Below are 17,498 nucleotides of genomic sequence, written 5' to 3'. Positions count from 1 at the left end.
TTTGGAGGGGTCAGACTAGGTAGGGTAGCCCTTTCCCATTCCTTGTTACAGGTTGGCTGAGCAGTCCTGTACTTTGCTGCAGTGAAGCCAAGCTGGGTGACCCTTCCCTCACTGCAGAGTCTGTACCTCTTTTTGAGCTGGGGTGACCTGTGCGGGGGTGGTGGCCATTGGGACCTAGTGGCCCAGTGTAGGGACATCCCTAGGCAGAGGTGTATCAGGGGGAAATGATGCCCAGAGACAACCTCAACTCCGGGTGCCCCTGCGTCCCCCAGCATTTGGGGGCAGAACTTGGGGTGGGCCTGCCTCCCACTGAACCCAACCCCAGCCTCCATGCAGGCTAAGCCCCACTCCCACCCTCCATGCAGGCCAGCAGGGCCTGGGTAAGCCTGCACGGAGGCCAGGGCCAAGCCCTGCCCCCGGCCTCTGAGCAGGCCCTCAGAGCCTGGGGAGGCCTAAAAGGAGGCCAGGGGCGGGGCTTGGTGGCGGCAGGCTGCCCAGGTGGGTGCTTCAGCCACCTGTCTCTGAGCCCCGCCCTCCTCCTTCACCTCTCTGCAGGCCAGCTGAGCAAAGCTCAGTGGCTTGCGCTGGGGACCAAGGCCATCAGCGCACTGGTACTCTTAATGTTCAATCCCTCAACAACTGCTAACACAGTGATTCTAGCCCACTCTCTCATTGGGGAGTAGTTTCCTCTTGTGGTCATCTGAGCATTTTATTTTCTGAATTTTACTCAATTTTATTTTATTTATTTTATTTTCAGGCTTATACACTGCAGGGTATTCTAATGCCCACAATCAGGAAGAAAAAGGAGGCAGGATACCATAAACTTTACAATACAAATATTCAATTGTTTTTTTCAAATAATATCCATTCAAGCTCAGCTTTTGCAACCTGTTGCAAAATGTATGGCTTTCACAAGCTACATTTCATGTGGTAATTATCTGACAATTGCTTCACCCATCTTTTGGGACAGAACTTTTTTAAAAAATATTATTCAATACAGTGTTTAGCCTTGCCACATATTCAGACAAGTCTGAGGGACTAAAATACTGACTTGACTCCACAGAACAACATACTTTAATTGTTTTTGATAATGTTATACATTTTGTTTAACTTTTTAATGTCTGGAAAATTTGCTAATTGATTGTTGCTGAAATCCTAAATTTCTGGAGAAATATTATGTTAAAGCCGGACAAATAATTATAAAAGTGATCTTATTGTGCCACTGGGAAACTTGGTCCCCCACCCCAATCTATTTATCAGGATTTAACACGCAACCATTTCAACCGAGTTCCAATTAGGACTTTTAAAATTAAAATCAGCTCAATAGTGTTAATAGATTTGATTTGATGATGTATGTATTTATTATTATTATTATTATTATTATTATTATTATTATTATTATTATTATTATTATTATTATTATTATTATTATTATTTTCAGATTTTTAGACCGCCCCATCCCCTAGGGGCTCTGGGCGGTATACAACACGATAACCATTGTATACAGATAAAAACAGTTAAAACCTTTAAAAGCAGCAGTAGATAAAGGACTAAAAAGAATAATTAAATTAATTTGTAAGATGGCGTCCGACAATCTAATTTCACCCTCTTTCAGAGAGGGAAGGGCAGCAAATCCCGAGATGGCAAAGGCACAGATGTAAAGGCCACGGGAGGGGGGGGCACCATCAACGGCTGGTACCTCCAAAGGCCCGGTGGAACAGCTCCGTCTTACAGGCCCTGCGGAATTCTGTAAAGTCCCGCAGGGCCCGGACAGCTGGTGGAAGAGTGTTCCACCAGGCTGGGGCCAGGGCTATAAAGGCCCTGGCCTGCGTGGAGGCCAGCCGTATCATCGAGGGGCCAGGGACCACCAGTAAATTGGCCTCTGCTGAACAAAGAGGCCGTATTGGGACATGTGGGGTGATGCGGTCCCGAAGATACGAAGGTCCCAGGCCGCGTAAGGCCTTAAAGGTCAACACCAGCACCTTGAAGATGATTCGGAACTCCACTGGGAGCCAATGCAGCTGGCGTAGCACAGGTTGGATATGATCCCAGGTGGCATTACCGGTGAGCAAACGCGCAGCTGCATTTTGGACCAGCTTTAACTTCCGAATCAAACGCAAGGGAAGGCCCGAGTAGAGCGAGTTACAATAGTCTAATCTGGAGATGACCGTTGCATGGATCACTGTGGCCAGGTCGGTCTGGGAGAGGAAGGGGGCCAACCGCTGGGCCTGGCGAAGGTGGAAAATAGCAACCCGGGTAATAGGGGCCACCTGGGTCTCCATTGATAGAGACGAATCCAGGTGGACCCCCAGGTTGCGTACGGAGGGGGTCGGTGCCAATGTGACCCCCTCCCACACCGGCGGCTGAAACATCCCCCTCTCCCCCTCGCGGCCCAGCCCGACGCTCTCCGGCTTCGATGGGTTCGGTTTTAACCTGCCCTGTCGCGAACTGAACCAGCAACCGCCTCCAAACAATGCTGTAGAGCTGCAGAGGCAGCGGCCGCCTCCCCCTTCCCCTCCATCAACAGAATGAGCTGGGTGTCATCTGCATATTGATGACACGTCAGCCCAAAACTCCGTACCAGCTGAGCAAGGGGTCGCATGTAGATGTTAAATAACGGCGGGGACAATAATGCCCCCTGGGGTATGCCGCAATAAAGCGGGCACTTCCAGGAGGCCTCATCCCCGCACCTCACTTGCTGATTCCGCCCCCGGAGAAACGAGACAATCCATTGAAGGACAGTGCCCCGCACCCCAGAGGCAGCCAGGCGGTGGGCCAAAAGGTCATGGTCGACCACATCAAACGCTGCGGTAAGATCTAGCAATACCAGCAGCGCCGATCCGCCCTGGTCAAGCTGCATACGGAGTGTGTCTGTGACAGCGACGAGGACAGTCTCCGTCCCATGCCCAGCACGGAAGCCGGACTGGAAGGGGTCAAAAACCGATGCGTCATCCAGGAAGCCTTGAAGCTGCTCCAGCACCACTCTCTCAATTACCTTCCCCAGAAACAAAAGATTCGAGACGGGGCAGTAATTGGCCAGATCTCCAGGATCTAATGATGGTCTTTTTAAGAGTGGGTGGACCACTGCCTCCTTCAGCCCATCCGGGAAAACTCCTTGCTCAAGGGAGTTATTGATGATGCTCAACAGATGGGGCCGTAGCTCCGCTCGGCAGGCTTTCACAAGCCAAGACGGGCACGGATCCAGAGGACAGGTAGTAGGTCTAACAGCAGCTAAGGTCCTGTCGACAGCAACTTCACGGAGCAGGGAAAACTGGGCCAAACAAGGGCCTGAAGACGGCAAGGGAGTCTCCAGTTCACTAATTGTATCCAACGTAGGTGGAAGGTCGTGGCGGAGCGACGCAACCTTATCCGCAAAAAAGCTCATAAAAGCCTCACAGCTAATATCCAATTGAGGATTTGCGGACCTCTCTGACAGGGAGGTCAGTGACTGAATTATATGGAACAGTTGAGCCGGGTGGGGAGCTAGTGGACACGAGGGAGGAGGAGAAGAAAACCCTCTTTGCTTCCTTCGTCGCCATCTAATAGGCTTTCATAAGCGTCCTATAAGATGTTCGCGCAGCTTCGTCATGAGATTTCCTCCATGCTCGCTCTAGTCGTCTAAGACCCCGTTTCATCTGACGCAACTCCTCCGTGTACCACAAAGCGCGTCGAGAGCGGGGGCGTAGAGGACGCCGGGGAGCAACGACATCGATGGCATCAGAGAGCCGGGCATTCCAGTCCTCCACCTGCTCATCGAGTGTGCCAGCGGGTTCAGGGTCCCGAAGAGCATTCAGGAAACCAAGTGGATCCATGAGTCTCCGCGGGCGGGCGTAAATCAGCCCGTCGCCTAGACGGGGGTGTTGTGGCAAGTCCACCCGGACCTTCAAGGCATAATGGTCGGACCATGGCACTCTATCAGTAGAGGATACGACCAAGTTTATCCCCGACCCGAAGACCAAGTCCAGCGTGTGCCCGGCCTCATGAGTGGGGCCAAAGTTTATTAAGGAGAGGCCTAGCGTCGCCATGGATGACACTAGGTCCGCGGCCGCTATACATCAGGCGGCGTCGACATGGACGTTGAAGTCCCCCAAGACAATAAGTCTGGGGAACCACAACGCCCAGTCCGACACCACCTCCAGCAGCCGCGACAGGCTGTCCCTCGGTGCGCTAGGCGACCGGTACACCAGAAGAACAGCCACCCTCTCCAAGGTCAACCACTCTAGGCCGACACACTCTATGCCAGTGATCTCTGGAACGGGGACTGCCCTAAAGGGAATAGACTCACGGATGAGCAATGCCACCCCCCCCCCCGGCCCTGTGTTTGTGATCGGTGAAGGCACGCGAAACCCGGGGGCGCGACTTCGCCCAAGGCGACGGTCTCACCTTCGCACACCCAGGTCTCGGTAATGCCTGCCAGGTCCACCTGCTGGGCACCGAGAAAATCTCGGAGCACCATGGTCTTATTATTGATGGACCTGGCATTAATTAACACCAAGGCGAAGCAGAGTGTCCCTGATCCCAACCACCATCGTTTCTTGGGATAGGTCGGAGGTCAGAAGGCTGTAAGATTCAGTTTTATTACGGCCATTAGGCCAGCAAAAAAGAGCAGAGAAGAACAAGAAAAAGGAGGAACAACAAACAAAAGAACAATCGAATTTGCACTGAAATCCACGATACAGAAATCCACACAAAAAATATCATCAGCTTGTAGCATTCTTACGGTCACCCTCATGTGGTCTGGCTCTTGGTCCCAACATGGTTCTTCTCTTACTATATGCCAGCATACAAAATTTAGCTACCTGCTGAGATATAAGAGAAACTCGGTCTTCCAGCAAAATTCTCACAAGAACTGAGTCGGAATTAACTTTAGTTAAATTTCTGTACTGGATAAACAATGGATGAATTAAAGCCTCCCTTTTCCCTTTATGGAGTTCACAATGCAATAAAATATGTAATACAGAGTCCACTTCTCCTGAGTTGCAAACACATAGTCTCCTATGTTGTGGGATTTTTTGAAATCTGCCCATTAGATTGGCTGATGGAAAAGCGTCAAAACAGGCCCTTGAAAAGGCCCAGCAGCATTTCGTAGATGTTATATTGGACAGGTAAGGGGCAGCCGAGATACCTGTCCAAGATTTTAATGGTTTATATAACGCCGGTAACAAGGAGAAATCTGTTTGCATTTCAATATCATTGAGCCGTTGATAGACCAAGGCTGTTGCTCTGCAATGATCCAGTTCCAATAATTGTACAGGATCCAAGCCACACTGTGTAAGTTTAAGTGTTATTTTTTCTAGCCAGCTTGGATATGGTGTTGCTGCCAGAAGCAAAGGCAATAAGCCCATGGGATGGGAGAGGTCAGAAGGTGTGCGAGCATAACTATATCTCGTACGTCTTCTATCATATGGCCGCCGCCTACCGCAGTATCTACCCCGTCCCATTAACACAGGGATCCCCAGCCCCAAAGTTGGTGCCCCCATAGTTATGCCACTTCCCTCTATCTACAGCCTATCGGGCCCTAGCCTATCTGGCCCTGGTGTATACCAGGCTAACAAACTAACTACTTACAACTAATGCCTAAAATACTACAATAGTAATTATAATATCAAATGATGATTACAAATACATTGTATTGCTTAACACGTGCCCCCTGCCAATAGATACACTTTTCCCAGCAGTTTTTTCTGCAAATACAAGGGACTCATGGGTCTGCAGAAAATTCTGAAAAGTAAAAAAAAAAAACCCTGGGGGTTTAAATTCTCCCTCAATTAAAAAAAAATGTTGTCTGTGCATGATAACACAATTCATCTTCTGCTGCATGCCTGGAGCAATGCCAGACAAGCCAGCAATAGAGCGAGACTGTGGTGGTGAGGAGGTGGTCTTGCTGTGCTCACCTGGAGAAGTGCCAGCAGCAGGGGGATTGGGACAGGGAGAAGAGCAGCACCCAAGAAGCCAGCAACAGAGCAGGGCTGGGGGGAGGTAGGTCTTGAGCTGTGATTGGGGGGGAGATGGAATTACGCCACACACGAGTTTTGCAGACCTCAACATATGTATTTGTGTGTATCAAACCACCTCTGTTAGTCTCTTGCCTTGAAACTCTTCTGGGTTTCCATATAGATCAAGCTGTATCTTGACAGCACTTTACACACATGTACACACATGCTAAGATAGCAAGTAATTCCTGTTTCTCCCTCTATATAACCTCAATGCTTAGCATTTCTGATTCTCCAACAGCTTGGACACCAAACAGTATGCCATTCTTCCAGTGGTGGGATCCAAAAATTTTAGTAACAGGTTCCCATGGTGGTGGAATTCAAATTGTGGCGTAGCGCCAATGGGGCTGGGCTGGGCACGACGGGGGCGTGGCGTGCATTCTGGGGGTGGGGCATTCCTGGGTGGGGCTGTGGCAAGGATGCAGCCGCTGCGCCGGTCCTTGGGCGGGAAATGCATGCATGCAGGCGCAGGCTGCCACGCACACCGGTGCACCTCCTGCTAGATGCTTCAAGTTCCGTGCTAGTGCTGAGAGGAGGGGCGTAACTAAGGCAAAAATCACGGGGCAAAATCACCAATTAGTAACCCCCTCTCGGCACACACAAATAATTAGTAACCTACTCTCGGGAACCTGTGAGAACCTGCTGGATTCCACCTCTGCATTCTTCCCCTCTCTCACTTTATTCTGTCCCCTTCCCCCAAAATCACTCCTCTAAAACCACAGAGAACATGTAAATAGCAGCATTTGGTAACCAGATAAGAGCAGCTAGAGAAAATCTTTCTAAATGAAAACATATGTACGTGCAATGAAGCTCAAGCAGAGAGGTTGACATGTGGATTTTCCTTTGGAGAGGTTCCAAAGTAGGGTGCCAGAAGAAGGTATGACATTTATATAATATTATACATATATATTGGCAAACCACATCTGAAATCTGAACACCATGTCATGACATTCTAGGCATTTCAAAATCCCTGTAGCTTTGCCTGTTTTAAACAGGATGTGAGTTTCAAGAAGCCTTTACTAACCCCTATGTCCCTGGGGTTTGCCAGCCAAGGTATGGCATCCATAGATAGTTAAAGGAATGAAAGCTTTGGAGGAAGAGTTTCCAGCCACACACAAGTGGACCCAGCTCTCAGTTCAGTAAAGTTTTTATTGCTGTTCTAATTTTTGTTGAGTCTCTCTATTTTAAAGTTAACCAGCTACATACCTTTCCTTTTCTAAGCATTACCCAGTATGTGCTATCATCTAAGTATACTATTGGGATCTAAAACATAAAATATAAAATTAAGTTGGCTGATGTAAAGTGTTTGTCTTGTGCTATGTTACAGAACTCAAAGCAGCTTATAAACTTTAAAATCACAGCACAGTTATCCAAAATTCAAATACTTTAAAACATTGACATTTATTCAATTCCTTTTGGCATCCAGTCCTTCCATGATATCTCTCAGATTGCAAAATCGCATGTGAATAACTACCAGAAAACCTCTAGGGCCAGCAGTTGATCTTTGGGGAAAATATTCCAGTTTCCAAAAGTAGCTATCAAAGCAAAGCTTAAGGAACAGCCTGGGGAGGGGGTGCATCAGAACCTGCCAACCTGCAGTTTTAAGAAATCTTGTCAATATAAAGCACTGGGGATGCAGGTTAGGAAGTAACTGAAGATTTCAGGGCGGAGCTTGAGGAGGGTGAGGTTTGGGGAAGGGAGGGACTTCTGTAGGGCAGAATGTCATAGAGTCCACCTGCCAAACTGGCCATTTGTTTTCAGGAAATCTGATTCTGTCACCTGGAGATCAGTTGTAATAATGAGAGATTTCCAGCTACCACCTAGAGCCGTGGTGGCGAACCTTTGGCACTCCAGATGTTATGGACTACAATTCCCATCAGCCCCATGCTCCAGATGTTATGGACTACAATTCCCATCAGCCCCATGCTGGCAGGGGCTGATGGGAATTGTAGTCCATAACATCTGGAGTGCCAAAGGTTCGCCACCACTGACCTAGAGGTTGGCATTTCTACCTCTCAGTGATCACTGAATGCTATTGTTAGAGGCAAAATTTCCAGGAGTTGTAGCAAATTGCAAGTAGAGTAAGATACCCCACAGCCTAGAAAGAGGTGAAGAGTGAGAGTAATGGAATCTTTCCCTTTTCAGTCTGTGAACAGGCACATAAATGCTCTCTGCTGGCATAGATCTGCCAGAATTGCACTGGTTATGGTGGGGCAAGCCAGGACTTGTGCCCCAGAGCTGTTTGAGGAGGGCACCAGGTAGTCCAGAGCTTCCCCACCATCAAACTGTGCCCTGCTCCTAAACTCCACATGGAGAAATTCAGTTCAAGGCTGAGCCAAGGTGCAGTGTTCAACTGTGCACCCTCCTCCCAAATGCCATGTGGAGTTCTAGGGCACTCCCACAGTTCAAGACAGTTCAAGGTCCAGCATTCAATTGTGCGTCCAGCCACTGAACCCCACATGGAGATGGAGGGGGGTGCGGCCAGGAGCCTGCAGTATAAAGCTGGACCCAGCCATACTTTTCATGCCACCTGAAAGCCTTTTTGGGGCATCATACAACTCCATTACCACTGGTTGTGAAGAAAGATCCATAATACTGTGTCAGAGCACCTTCAGTTAAGTTATGATGTAATCCAAAATAGTAGTTGTAATTCAACAAATGACCAAGGAAATGTTTCTAATACATTATAAAACATATAATCACCATGTAGATGGTGGAACTATATGCTCTACAACCACAGAAAAAGAGGAACAGAATCAACCTGAAATCCCCAGCTGCTACTAATCTTGAAAGAAAACATTACTTAGGTTAATCAGCTAGGAGCAGATCACTACTTAAAAAGTTTTAAAAATCTTCCTCTTTAACACCCCAGGGGCACCCGAAGCCCACACATAACAACTGACAGTTTAACTACCTCTGCCTATTTAAAATTCAATTTGGCCCCTTCATTTAGAATGGAATGCATGCAACTAAGATGCCCCTGAAGGGCTAAAGGTTTACCATATTATAGGTAAAAAAATCTTTTAGTTGTAATGAAATTTTTAGAACAGATGTAAAACATATCTTCTGGATTCTTTGCAGAAAGTTTTTTTCTGATATACAAATTAAAGACTTTAATTACTGCATCTCAAAACCCCAGTACCAACATATCCAATGTAATGCAAAATAAAATCTTAACCTGAAACTGAGTGATTCTCAATTTTTTTTAAAAAAGAATCTCTTTTCTACAGGAAGCACAACACATTAATACATGGATTTTAAAATAAACTTTAAATCTTAAGTCAGGCAACTTCATTTGTTCATGAAATTCATTCTCATAGTAACACTGTCAGGTGAATGTAATTATTATTTTACAGATATGAATAGTGAGGTTGGGAATTAGTGATTGGTCCAAACCAAAAAAAGGGGGGGGGTACAGATTGTGAATCAATAAAACGTCTTGCATAAATTATATTCACACTCATTAAGTACTGAAATCTTTATAAAATAAATCAAATGGGTAGTTATCTATACATATAAAATCTATCACTGCATTTTTCTGCTGACAGGTAATCTACCAAACTACTGGACTGATTGCTTTGAAATTTTCACACAACGTCACATTCGCGTGCGGCCAGGTTTCCTTACTGTTTCCACACTTCCTGTTGTGTACATGTCACAACTGTGCCAGTTATTGTGTACATGCCACACCTGTGACAGTTGGAACCACAGTTCTGTTCCGCAACAGCACCATCTGCTGGCCGTCAAAGCAACACCCTCTGATACAAGGGAACCAACCATGCCTTCCTTGAAAACCACTGCCTTATGGAGTGAAAGGAATGGGGCCCACCATCTGGACATGACCCACCCACCCTAGCAGAGGAAAGGGAAGGTGAGGGAGGGTCCGGGGGTTTGCTGGACCAAACGCTTTGAAATTTGAACACAATGTAGCTCATGTCTCCCAGCGTGTTTTACGCTAGATAATTCGCCTGCAAGGGAAGGGAGTGAAAGGGACAGCATCAGCCACCTGCACATGGCCCACCCATCCCAGCAGAGGAAGGGGAACATTAGGGAGGGACCGGCCAGGTTGCCATGCAAGGGAACGGGAGAAAGGGAGGGGAGCGAGGGGCCCCTTGCCCCTCCCCTCCCTTGCAACCAAAAATTTTAGTAACAGGTTCCCATGGTGGTGGGATTCAAACTGTGACGTAGTGCCAATGGGACTGGGCGGGCATGACGGGGGCATGGCGGGGCATTTCAGGGGTGGGGCATTCCTGGGTGGGGCTGCGGCAAGGACGCAGCCGCTGCACCGGTCCTTGGGCGGGAAAGAATGCACGCAGGTGCAGGCTGTCACGCACGCTGGTGCACCTCCTGCTAGACTGCTTCAAGTTCTGCGTGCTACTGCTGAGAGGAGGGGCATAACTAAGGCAAAAATCACGTGGCAAAATCACCAATTAGTAACCCCCTCTCAGCCCACACAAATAATTAGTAACCTACTCTCGGGAACCTGTGAGAACCTGCTGGATCCCACCTCTGGTAATGGGGGAGGGATTTGAACCTGAGAACCCCCCTTACCTACGTCCTTGGCCTGTATAAAGAGAAATCTATCCCAGGGCTTCATCTGAGTTTCTGAGTTGGATGAACAGTTCATTTGTGAAGTAAAGTTTAATTTGCAAAAACTTATGCTGGGTTATGTTTTTGTTAGTCGTTAAAGTGCTACTGAACTTCTGACTTACTTTGTTTTCCATCCAGTGTCTTTACTGTGAGCAAGATGAAAATGCTTCATTCTGTGAAAGAGGCACAACAGGAATAGTATCTGGTTTCAGAAGAGAAAAGGGTTGAAACAGGACAGCTGTGGATGGAGACCTTCTATGGAAGAAAACTGCTCTGAAAATCAGATACCTCCATCTTTGACCTTGCTTTATGTCCAGATTGCTCTTCTGTAGCTTTGCTACCTTAACAGTTTCTTATATGAAACTCAGACATAATAGTAGGACTAAGGAAAGCTTTGAAGGATTAGAAATTAAGTAAAGCTGCATTATACAAGTTCTGCAAGTGTTGCTGCTATATGTTATATGATTCAGATTCAGTTCTTTTTGAATGTTTAATGCCTAATAAAGGTTTCTTCATGCTATATTATTTAGATGTAAAATGTCAAGGACGGATTTGTATACAACTATGAATGTTAAGACCAGAAGTATCTGACCAAAATATAGCTGCACTATGTAAATGTTAAAGTGAAACTGCAAACACATACATGTTCCCTCTATTAGAAAGAATGGAGCAGAAATGTGTAGAAAAGAATGGAACAGAAATGTGTAGAAAATATCTTAGTTTACATCATTATTGTTTGTGCAGCACTTAAAACTGTATTAAGTGAACATGGCTCTTCAGATCAGTATGTAGGAATATAACCCATTACATTCAATACTTTTGTGGTTGGGAAACTCCCCAGAATCTAGCTCAGTCATACTGAACCTCAAAAGGAGAAATTACTCATAAAAAGGAGAAGATCTATTAAAAGGAAACCAAAAAAAGATTCAATTAGGAGGAACACAAACTGTTGGCAGAATGAGATACTGAAACATGTTATCATACTGAAACAAAATACAGATCTCTACTGAGTCAATTATTTTTTCTGGAATTAAAATAAGAACATGTGACCGAGGGAGAAAGTAAATAAGAATTAGGAGCACACTATTAAGGAAAGCTGTCACTTTTCTTTACCTCTCCATTAACCATCAAATCCTTAGCAACATTCCTCTACTGTCAGATTGTTCAGGCTCAAACAGACAAGATAGTAGAGATTCTTGATTAGATCTAATACCTCTTTAAAATGTGTTTAATAATAAACACAGTGTGTATGGTTTTGACCAGAGCTGAGCTAAGTCAGTTAGACTTTTCCTCCTACATCCTTTTTGCAGTGTAAATGAGAGCTCTATTGTGACTATTTTTTCCTAAAAGGAAAATATACTGTGGCTATTTTCCCTAAAAGGGAAAATATACTGTGGCTATTTTCCCTAAAAGGGAAAATATACAGCAAAAGGATGCAAGGGAAAGGGCTCACCATCTCCACGCGTCACCTAATACAGAATTACATCCTTCTAAGTCCCTTAAAGTCAGTTATCTAAGAAAGGTATAACTCAGCTTAGGGTAGAACTGCTTGTGTTGCTATCACAATCCAGTCAGGTTCCTCATAGCTACATTTAATGTACATTTTAAAAGCCAGAAGAGCATACTATAGATCCCTAGTGTCTCATTTTGATTGGCCCTTAGGTGTACCTTTTTTTCCTTGAATGAAAAGTGGGGCTACTCTTTAAATAATGCCCAATAAAGATTTGTCATTAGAGTGAAAGTTAGAATTGCTCACACTCTGGTGTATTTCTGCACGAGTTACTGCTATGGACAAGCCTCCTGATGTAGAGGCAAGCTTAGAGCATGGACTCATGCAGAGATTCAACAAGCAGCTAATGATCCAATCACACCTGATGCACACCTGACCTACTCCTTGTAGAAGAAGTGAATCATGTAGTTGGTCTCAGTGGACAGAGACGAGGGCTCATGAGGGCTCTGGTTAATTCATTTATCATGGCATACTAATTGTTCTCTTGACGGATACTATCGTATGCTAACACATAGTTTTGAAGTTAGTGTTATGGCAAGGGTTGCCAAGTCTCAAGAATACACAGATCAGTTTCCATGGAGAAATGGCTGCTTCAGAGGGTACACTCTATGCCAGTGGTGGCGAACCTATGGCACGGGTGCCAGAGGTGGCACTCAGAGCCCTGTCTGTGGGCACGCACAAACAGAGTGTCCCCCCTCCCACACACACACACACCTAGGCTGGCCTGGGCCACTGGGCTTGATTATTAGCATTAAACCTAAGACCTAGTTTTGGGAAAGCAGTGTAGGTAACCCTGTTAAGCACTGTTAAACTTCACTGATTTTCATGCAAAGAACTAAAGCACGATCCTTTACTTAGGAGTAAGCTCGGTTGCTGGCAATGGGGCTTGCTTCTGAGTAAACCCTCCTAGGGTCGTGATTCACTCGTTGGAAGAGTTGCACAGTTGTTTCAAAGCAAAGCCACCGACTACCACTAAGCTTACTCCCGAGTAACGCACGCCTCAGAGCCAACCGTTTTTTCTAAACTGAAACCTCAGTATTCAGGTTAAATTGCCGTGTTGGCACTTTGTGGTAAATAAGTGGGTTTTGGGTTGCAGTTTGGGCAGTCGGTCTCGAAAAGGTTCGCCATCACTGCTCTATGCCATTATATGCCACTGAACTCCCTCCTCTTCTGACCAAACCCCACCTTCCCCAGGCACAACTCCCACATTTCCAGAATTTTCCCAATCAGGAGTTGGAAACTCAAGTTCTAATCACAATTTTTGTTCCTCCCCACTCCTTCCCACCAACAAGATACCCATTTCTTTCTCCCCCATAACAAAAATAGATTTATCCTGTGAGATTGGTGGCAGCAGGTTTAAGAGAAATAACTACATAAATTAGTAAAATCATTGCATCAGTTATTTATACCATACATCAGGGTGAATCTAATAATAAAATGAGGCAGCCATCTTTGCTGAAAACAGACCAATGATGAACTGTGGGTATGGCATGGCCTGGGACTTTTTCTGTGCACAAGTCTAACACAAGTAGCTTAGATAATTTCATTGCTGAAGTTATATTATTCCATAATAATTAAGCAATTTCTTACAGATTTCACTTGAAATACCTTCTGGGCATTACTTATATGAACGTATTGCAGACAAAACAACAGTTTAAGGACTAACAAATTCATGGTGATATAAACTTTCATGAGTCAGAACACACTTTAATCCATGTTACTCTCAGATGATAGAAGTATATACTTGAATGAGAACCGACAAATGATTAGACTTGGTTTTGGTAATGTCAGGATACTCTTGTTGGGAGGGGGGAAATGTCTGGGAGTGCTTTCACTTTTGCAGGTGCATTGCTATCAATGGTGCTGGTCTTGGAGTTCCGCTGCTGGGAAGGGCCTCCAGGCTGGACACTTCTAACTCTCTCTGTTCCCATGTGGGGATGGGTATTATGCTATCCATATTATCAGCTGCTTGGTGCCTTTTCTCCACAACTGTCTTCTTCTGTCTCTCATGTCTTCAATAAAATCCTTGAAAACCTACAAGCCTTTTATTGTCTTAACGGGGGACTGACAGGCAAGCATTTTTAGACAATAGCTCTCCCTCAGTCCTTCCTGTACTGCAGTGACATGTATAATCAAGATTAGACACTTTAGTAAGATCTGGGCAACCAGACATGCATTGCCTCAGGCCCTTGTTCAGCAATGCATGAAAGTATGTGTCTTTCTTAAACCCTACACGCAATTAGATAGGAATGCACTCCAGTGTCTTGAACTGAGCTCTTGGCAAATGTCTGAGCAACCAGAAGATATGCATATGGGACAGTACTGTGTTACCATTTGGACTACATCTGTATCACTGTAATCAGTGATACACAGACCTGTGACAAAGACATTCCTGCTGAGCTAATTACACTTACATTATTAGCATATGCTCCAAACAAAGAGAGAAATCTTTGCTCCAGTCCTTCATAAATGTACTTCATACTAATTGATTTCATGTTAATTCCATACTGCTTTCATACATTAATTTAATATTAATGAATATGCATGTGTTGAGGGAATGGAATCTTGACTGCTCTTTCCAATATTTTTTTTGGCATGGAGAACGCCTTCAAGCTGCTTGTTTTAGCTTTCAGTTTGGTTTCCAGTCCCTAAAGACATATACTTTTGTAGACAAGGACGTGGATATACTCTTTAGAGATAGATGTGCACAATCACAACCTAAAAGAGGTTTCTGTACCCTTAAGGTCCATTGGGTACTTCCTGGTGCCCCATGTGTAGTTCATTCTTTTAAATGCTATCTGTTGCTGTCCACTAGGCAGACTTAAATGGATTCTTGAGTGGGGAGGTGGTTGGCATGGGGGGGCTGCCTCAACTGGTGAGCCCACAGCAGGCTCACCAACTCTGATTGGGGGGGGGCACTCGCCAGATCAGGAGTTGGGTGGATGCATGGGCCAGCCAGCCTGTAACAGTCTCACAAGGCCAGATTAGGACTGGGGAGGTGGCTGCCTGGATTGGTTAGTAGGCAATGGGATGGGGTAGCTGTTGGTGCATGTTCGCCAGGCCAGATGAGGAGTGAGGGGTGGGTGCCTGAGCAAGGAGGCTACCTCAGTTGGTTCACAAGCCTGATATACCCTTTTAAAGGGCCAGATCCAGCCCTCAGGGCACATATTTGACACCCCTTTATTAAATACTTGGATTTCCAAAAGGCTTTTGGCAAGGTACGGCATCAAAGACTCCTGCATAAGCTTAACACTATCAGGATGAGAGTGCAGGTCAAGTGGATGGTAAAAAGCTCAGGACAGACAAAGCAAAATACTTCTATACTCAGTAACTAAATAGTAGGATTCACTGCCAGTGGATAAAGTGGTGGTGGCCATGAACATAGATGGCTTTAAAAGGGAATTAGACAGATTCATGTAGAATAGGTCCATCAATGGCCACTATCCAAGATAACTAAAGTGAAACGTCTTACACAGACATAGCAAACCTCTGAATACTAGTGCTAAGGCAGTATCAGGAGAAGGTTTGGGCATTCATTCCCTGTTGGTTGGCTCCCTGGATGACTTGTTAGTCATTGTCTAAAATATGCAGATGGACTCGATGCACCACCAATTGGTTTCAGCACAACTCTTCTTATGTTCTTAGCAGTTGTTGTTTTTGAAAAATTAACTACCCTGTAAGCCGATATCTATAAAATTTTACTCAAATGTTGGTACCACTTTGACCAATTGAGCCTAGTAAATTTAGCACATTCATGTAAATGTTCACAGCATGGTATCCTTACCTGGAAGGCCACAGCCATGTGCACATGAATTACCTATAACAAAATTGCATTCCGTTCCGTGGGGTTTGAATATGGATAGAATCAGCTACATCATAGGCAATAGTTGTTTTACGTATATATTTATCAAGCCATATTTTAGAATTGTACAAGAATCAGATTTGGGATTTTCAAGGATTCTCCAACTTTTACTGTGTAAATCATATTGACAGCCTCCTAGTCCAGAAGCCAGCATAACTTACAGAACATCAGACCAAACAACATCCTATAAATGTAACCTTTGGGGAAATAAAGGAGAATTTAGCAATCTGCAAATTCCCCACCAGTTCACAAGACATGATTTATGTCACATGATTTCACAGCAATAAGACATCATTCACCAGAGAATGAATATGATCTCTGACCAAGCTTCCCTTCTTCCGTGTGCTGCACAAATCCAAAATAACCATATGATAATTTAACAGCCAGCAAGGTGTAGTGGTTAAGAGTGTGAACTTCAATCTGGAGAACCGATTTTGATTCTCCACTCTTCTACATGAAGACTTCTGGGAGATCTTGGGCTCTTAGAACTCTCTTACAGTTCTCTTAGAACTCTCTCAGCCCACATGGAGGCAACAGTGGCAAGCCATCTGAATGTCTCTTACCTTGAAAACCCTATAGGACAGTCCCACACACACACACAATTTTACACCATGATCTATAAAACTAAACTTTTGTTTGTTTTTTTTTAAAAACCTTGGATTTAAAATAGGTTTTATAAGTGAACACATTATGTGAACACAGTTTCATTAACAAGCCAGTTTCACTGAAAATGGCTCCAATATGGAAGCTGTTTTGAATACTCTGAGTTGTCAAAGTCAACTGCAACTTGACAGCTCTTTACACACATGCATTGGTACATATCAGCCACTGCTACCATGCTGTGGACCACTAGAAACAGCACCTTCAAGAGGCTACCATGTGGCAGTGTTTTCAAGTAAACTTGCCTTGTCTCACTTAATAGCTTGATCCACCAGCTCTTATATCCCAGCATGGACACAAAGCTTCATGTGTGCAGGGGTTTCCTCATTGTCTTCAGCTTAATAATTGCTATCCTGCGTGTACATGTAGCATCTCCTTTCACAAGGAAGAGCGAATGAACCCCCTTGCCTATTTAGAACTTAGAGCTCCTGCACAGAGTTAGGAATGAACTTAAGGTTGAAGTGCAAGTATTGTTTATTCAGAGACTGAATCAATATGAATAAGGCATATAGCATCAGTCCTAAAACTACAAGGAAGTCAATCCCACTGAAGTCACTAAGACCTCCTATTAAATAAGCGCTTTTGGGATTAAGGTAGGCACATAGCTTCACTTGCATTAGGGGAATGTTTTGTACCTGGTAGGAAGAAGCAAAATCCCAGAATTGATGTGGGGTGAGCGGGGAGGGGGGAGCCCGGGGAGGGGAAAAATATACCTCAGAGGCCAACCTAGGAGTTTAGCCTTGGGTTGAGGTCAGGAGAAACCCTCCCAAGAATTCCAGGCGGCACTGACACACTGGGCTCATAGCGCGCATTCAACAGCTCTGTGTTGGTTTCCACTGTTATCAGGGGATCTTGCGTGTCTCTCCATCAGCGTCCTACTCAC

This window comes from Sphaerodactylus townsendi, linkage group LG01, assembly GCF_021028975.2.
Source record: "Sphaerodactylus townsendi isolate TG3544 linkage group LG01, MPM_Stown_v2.3, whole genome shotgun sequence".
NCBI lineage: Eukaryota > Metazoa > Chordata > Lepidosauria > Squamata > Sphaerodactylidae > Sphaerodactylus > Sphaerodactylus townsendi.
The sequence above is the reverse complement of the archived record's forward strand: the minus strand, read 5'-3'. Positions refer to the sequence as shown.